This window comes from Engraulis encrasicolus, chromosome 12 (genome assembly GCF_034702125.1).
Source record: "Engraulis encrasicolus isolate BLACKSEA-1 chromosome 12, IST_EnEncr_1.0, whole genome shotgun sequence".
NCBI lineage: Eukaryota > Metazoa > Chordata > Actinopteri > Clupeiformes > Engraulidae > Engraulis > Engraulis encrasicolus.
This window is the reverse complement of record NC_085868.1, coordinates 25,699,776-25,705,872: the sequence shown is the minus strand read 5'-3', so window position 1 is coordinate 25,705,872 and position 6,097 is coordinate 25,699,776. Positions and strand designations below refer to the sequence as shown.

Sequence of the window (6,097 nt, the reverse complement as noted above, 5' to 3'; positions counted from 1 at the left end):
CTGCTCCTCTTTCTGTCTTTCTAGTTCCTGCTGTGCTCTCTCCCACACCTCCTCTCTTTTGCTCTCTCAGTCTGTGTCCTCTAATTCCCTGTGACTTCTCTCGCTCGGTGCATTCCTTCATCATTCACGCAGCCCTCTCTTTTACGCTCCCTCTTTCCACTTGCTCTTAGTTAGACTCTGGGAGGGTTGTAGTGACTCTCCTTCCCTTCTCCTCTTTATCTCTCACACCACCCTCCCTCCCTACGCTCCCTCCCTCCCGACGCTCCCTCCCTCCCGACGCTCCCTCTCTGCCAGGCATCTCAAACGACACTCCCCGGCCTCAATCAAACCCCTTAAGAGTCTGGGAGGGTTGTGATGAGTGTCTCCTTCCATACTCCTCTCCCTCTCTCTCTCCCTCTCTCTCTCTCTTTCTGCCTCTCTCACTCTCTTCCCTACCCTTCCTCTCTCCCAGGCGTCTCAAGCAACACCCCCCCCACATACACACACACACACACACAAACTACCACCACCCAAATCAGACCCCTCCTCCTCCCAGCCCCCCAGCCCCCACCCCTTCTCTCCTCTCCTCTCCTCTCCTCTCTTTCACTCTGACAGCCTCTACCACTCCACCTGAACTGAAGCACGCTGAGGACACTCTGCTTTGCTCTGCTGGTGCAACAGTAAGAGTGGAGAAAGAAAAAAAGGACAGGAAGAAAACAAAGCAGGGAGGGGTGGGGGTGACAAAGCACCAGAGGAAGGAGAGGAGAGAGAGAGGAGGATCGAGGCGGCCAGCAAGCACTTGACAGGATAACGCTCCACCCGGCGTGGACACACACAGGAAGAGGAGAGAAAGCACACATGCCTGGACAGACACTTATACATTCATACACACATACATACACACACGTACATACGTACATACGCACTCTCTGTCTTTCTCTCTCACTCACTCTTTCTTTCTCTCTCTCTCTCTTTCTCATTCACAAATAACTCTTGACTGTCACCGGTTAAGGACTATTCACCAGCGTGCCTGCTTTGAAAGGTAAGTGAGATCCCTAATGCGACACCTAAACACCTCATCGCAAAACAACCTCGTCCTCACAATCATCACCATCATCATTATCATTATCAGCATCACTTCCTGTGCCATTCTTGTCATGATCTCTCTCATATCGTGTTTGATCCTTGCTGTGCCCTTGAATGTGTGTTGTATGCAGCCTATGGTTGATGACTCAGTTTCTTCAAAGCTACACCACTGCCACAACACTTACTCATTCAGTTACCTCCAAGTTAGTCGCCACCACATGGTATGATGTGATGTTGTGATTGAGACTTGACTGCAATGCATTTAGGATGCTTTTGGTTATAGGTGTGTGTATCGGATATAGAGAGGTGTGGAGTGAAGTAATGAAGGGGACACAGAGGGGCAACAGGATTCTTTGGCTGTTATTGGAACTGCTGTTTGGGGGGCTTAGGGTGGCATTTGCAAAGGTTGTCATTTCAGTCAGGCTTTTAGTCCACGCTCGAAGGACAAACTGTCAGCGCGGCGATTATCTGTGCATTCCGTTTGCCTCTCGAACTCCCGATGTGATGGGGAATTTTAACCATGCGGCTTTGAGGATGACCCACATGTTGTGCTGAAAACAAAGTGCCGTAGCAAATTTGACAAGGCTGTCCTTTACGTGTCATTACGAACGTGTCATTGCATGGCAAGCCTCGTGATTGACTTGTTCTTTTACATCCCTGAGTTTACACTGTGTGTATTTTATAGTATTGTGCACATTTAATCAGGCTCTTCATTATGTGCCGTTGTGAACATGTCGTTGCATTGCAAGCCTCATGATTTACTAGTTCTTTACATTGCAGAGTTGTTCCTCGTGTGTTTTTACGTAACACGGGGGCGTGATTGGCCTGTAACTCTAGCAGCATGGTAAATGAACCTGGGTCACTTTTGAAACTCTAGCCCGTCATTATATGGTGGAAACAGGGTTGACTGGTGGCCATATGGTTCCACACTTAGTAAAGACTCAACATTTAAAAAAATCCAATATGAGTTAGGCAAGTGGCCACCATGGGCCATGTGTTGCGTAGCTTAATGCAGATATATTAGCTAGCAATTAGCTGGAAGTGACAGAAGCCGGTCTAGAAGTCCCTCCTGCCAACCTGCCTACTGCCAGTGACCACATGCAATTTTCTCAGGGTGTGTGTGTGTGTGCGTGTGCGTGTGCAGGTCCTGGTGGGGTGGGGGAAGAGGGGGGAACGGGGTGCTTTTCCCGAAGCTGGCATGTTGAGGCAACCGGCCACATGCATCTCCAATCACTCCAAAACAGATCCCCCTACCCTCTACCCCCCCATCTTGCCTTCCCTAGCCAATCCCCTCCCCCCTCAAGCCCACCTCATCCTGCCCCACACACACCCAACACATCCCTCCCCCGGGCCCCTTCGGCGGGGGTCACAGAATGACACAGGGCTCTGGTTTCAAACTTTGCACTGCTTGTGATTGGGGGGCGGTGCCAGCCAAGACACAGAGGGGATAGCACAGGAGAGAAAGTGTTACTTATTTTCATTTTTATTCATCTAGGTGTGGAATTTGTAGGCTGAATTGCAGGCTTCTGCTTTGACAATTTCATGTATGACTGACATTGTGTTCAATTGTATTGTAAAGACAACACGTGGAATACAGTTTGCAACATTGGAATGTCGCAGGTTAGAATTCCATCCAATCTCATATCATGGCTAACATACAAGAGCAAGGCAGCTAAGCTCACATTGCTCCTCGTCGGACTGCAACCAATACCAGTGTACCCTCTACCCAAATAACTGTAAGCATCAGCTGCGTGCAAGTGCAATGTAATGTAATCAAGTTCTAGATGGTGAATTTAATTAATGGCCTAGCTGCCAGTGTTGATGCTTGTCTGGGTATTCAGACATCTTGGAACAGCTCCTTATAGACTTGAGCTCTGCAGCTCAAAGTCCTTGTTTGTCTATCTGTGTGCTCTCCAATCAATAATAGTCAATGATAATCAATGATGATCAGCTTTTGAAGATGGTGACAATGGGCCGAGAAAAAAAAACAAAGTCAAAAACATTTCATGCAAATTTAATGCATTTAAACATCTGCAAACTGTATACCTACAGTAGATGCAACAGGTTGTTTTCCATGAATTTGCTTGACATTAATGCAAACTCAGTCTTGCATGACTTGCCTGCTGCTGTGCCCTTGAATTTGCATCAGTGTATTGCATTGTCACTGAGATGACTCATCTCCCCTGCCTCAGCCTGGCAGTGATTCATCGCTAATGCATTTTCTGCAGTGTTTTCACTCCCACCGTTTCCACGGTTGTCTGTCTGCCCTGTCTGCCTCCTTGCCTGAGCTCCCCTTCTGCAGGCAGATCGTTTGCTCTGCATGCACGCAGGTGGAGGTGGAAGTTAATCCTGAACGGCAGACAAACATGCACACTAGCAGCGACCCCCTTGAACGGTTCAACGAACCTGTTAGGGTGCGTTTCTCAAAAGCGTAGTTGCTAGCCAGTTAGCAACTTGGGTAGTTGCCAATGGGAAAATGCATTGCAACCAACAAAGTAGCTAGCATAGTTAGCAGCTATGGTTTCGAGACATGCATCAGCGACTGTCCTAACCCATGGTTGTTATCCCTTTAAGGATGTACAGACCGGTGGGGAGGCACCAGCAAACAATCTGTTCCAATACATACTGTAGCCCTCCAGGCAGAAGAGGTGTCACTTGGCCTGGGACAGGCAGGGACAGGAGAAGGGGGAGCAGAGGTTTTGTGGCATGCTGCCCTGCTAGGTGCTAGTCAGGCATGGGGAGTTCCAGAGGGAACTGTATATCAATGCAAGGGTTGGGCCTTTTTGGGCCTTAAATTAATTTTGCAAAACCCTACTCCCCATATTCCAAACGCTTGATACTTTTTAGTCCCGTAATGTTTTGCGAAATTTTACAGTGAAATTCTCAATAAAAGTCGATACATTTACTAACCACCATGCATGTGAATGCTATTCCTAACCAATTCAGGAATGGATATAGGCCCTATCACATAAAAGCTCATTCAAGGTTTTATGCAAGCAGTCAGTTCTGGCCATGGCCCACATTCAGTATCTTCGTAATACATTTAAATGTCTTGACCCCCAGTTTGGGAACTATTGACTTAGAGATTGCAGTGGGGGTGCGCTTAACTCAGGCCTTGGGATGGGGGGGGGTTGACAGGGGTTAGGATGGGATTTGAGATGGGGCTAAGGTTAGGGGGTGGATGTTCGAGGGGAAAATATTCCAAGCAGCTAGTTCATGGAAAGATGGAAAGTTTGAAAGCAAAAACTGTGAGCATAGTGACAATTGCTCGTGTCACAATCTCTGGATGTTTTGAGATGAACAAGTGGTCAAAAAAATAAATAAAAGAAAGTAGATTAAAGTTATGACCATTCCAACTAATATCACAAATTTATTTTCAGTGCTAACTATTCCCTATAAAATAATGAAGTACTTTGTAATGATGGAGCATTACGGTGATACTTTGAATAGAAGAATTGTAGGATAAGTGAGGGAGTGATTTAAAAAAAAAAGATTCTTCAGGTCTCCAATTGGTTAGTTTTGTTTACCCCTGAAGACTTGGCATGCTTTTCCAAATAGCTTGAGGGGCAAACTGAGGCAGTGTGCCTAAAGCCAACTGGTATTAATCACTGATAATGGCACCCTGAGACAGTTTAAGTGGGATGAACAGCCTGGCATCACGTACACAAACTGTCCGCACACAGCATTATAAAACTAGCGTAGCCTGTGTAATGCTCTCTGCCAACTCTGTAATCATTGCGCCACCCCTTTAAAGTCACCATGGTCATTTCGGACACACTCTTCAAAAACGAATGTTTCGCTAGCACTAACATTTACAGAACAGTAGGCCCCCGCCCCGGTACATAAACACCTCACCTGCCACGTTCTTTGCAGACCGCATGGATCTGTGCAATGTTAACAGAAGGAAGCCCGGGCGGGCAGTCAAATTCCTCCAAACACGAAAGATCAGGTGCACCGGCTTTGAGGAGCCTTGTTGATGACGCGTGCCAAGCCGAGTGATTTAGTGCCTATGGAGGCGTCTGTAATCTCATCATCCTGTGCACCCGGCGGTGTCGAGGCTCTGACGTGGCGAGAAGCAGCAGTGGTTCTACCCATTTGGGGGCCCTAGACAAAGCATAGACGTGGGGCCCATTTGAATTAGAGTTGCAGGTATTTACATTGGCAGGGTTGACTATTGGGGCCTCTACAGAGGGCAGATTTTGGTGGGGCCCTAGGCAATTGCCTATTGGTAAAACCGGCCCTGGTGAGAATAGAAGCGCAGGTCGGCCCAGACCCAGTGTTCACACCCATCCCAGGGCCATTTCGAGGTATTGGGGGGGGGTAGCCAAAGTGTACCCCAATTCTTTTCTTCAAACTAATGGGCAGGGACCAGCTCGAGAGAAATTTCAATAGAAACATCACTCCATTCACTGAATTTAAGAATTTATAGTTGTTGACAACACTCACAAAGTTGCCATTATCGTCAATTGAACACAAGCCCTCTTTCATCTGTGGGCCCCTATGTAATTGCCTAGTTTGATTGCCTGGTTGTAACAGGCCAGCACCCTCTATCTCTCTCCTGGCCAAGGTTTTATGAAGAGCAGCCAAGGTGTTGGCCTACCTCATCATTAACACTTCATCTATCTTATCCATGGACGTGCACATCTATGAGACCTGCTTGCAGGGTTGTCAGATGAGGCTGATGATTTCCAGCCCCAAAAATGCTCAAAACCCGCCTGGAAGCACTAAATCCCATCCAATTCTATTGATTTCTATGGGCAAAATTGGGCGGGTTTTCTTGCAAAATGCCATTTTTACCTGCAGACGGCCATCCCGAGCAGCCCAATTGGGCGGGAAACAGCCCAATCTGGCAACACTGCCTACTTGACGGCTTGTGGTTTTATCTCCTTCTCCTATGTTGAATAGATTGTCAGATCTGATGTCGGTTGACTTATTTCCCATGCAGATGATGCTTTGCGCAGATGATGCTTTGAGTGTACAGCACACCATGACGGTCATCGCACTAACTAACTGTTCATTTTTTCGACTTACA

At 47.4% G+C, this 6,097-nt stretch overlaps 1 protein-coding gene across 2 annotated transcripts in view; it reads left to right on the top strand.

Moving 5' to 3' along the window:
- The first annotated feature begins 615 nt into the window (after positions 1–615).
- filip1l (filamin A interacting protein 1-like) overlaps positions 616–6,097 on the top strand; it is a 138,643-nt gene continuing 133,161 nt past the window's right edge. For both annotated transcript variants that reach the window (XM_063211830.1, XM_063211831.1), the window contains exon 1: positions 616–1,021. The gene's annotated coding sequence lies outside the window, so the exon portion shown is untranslated. The remainder of the gene's footprint in view (positions 1,022–6,097) is intronic.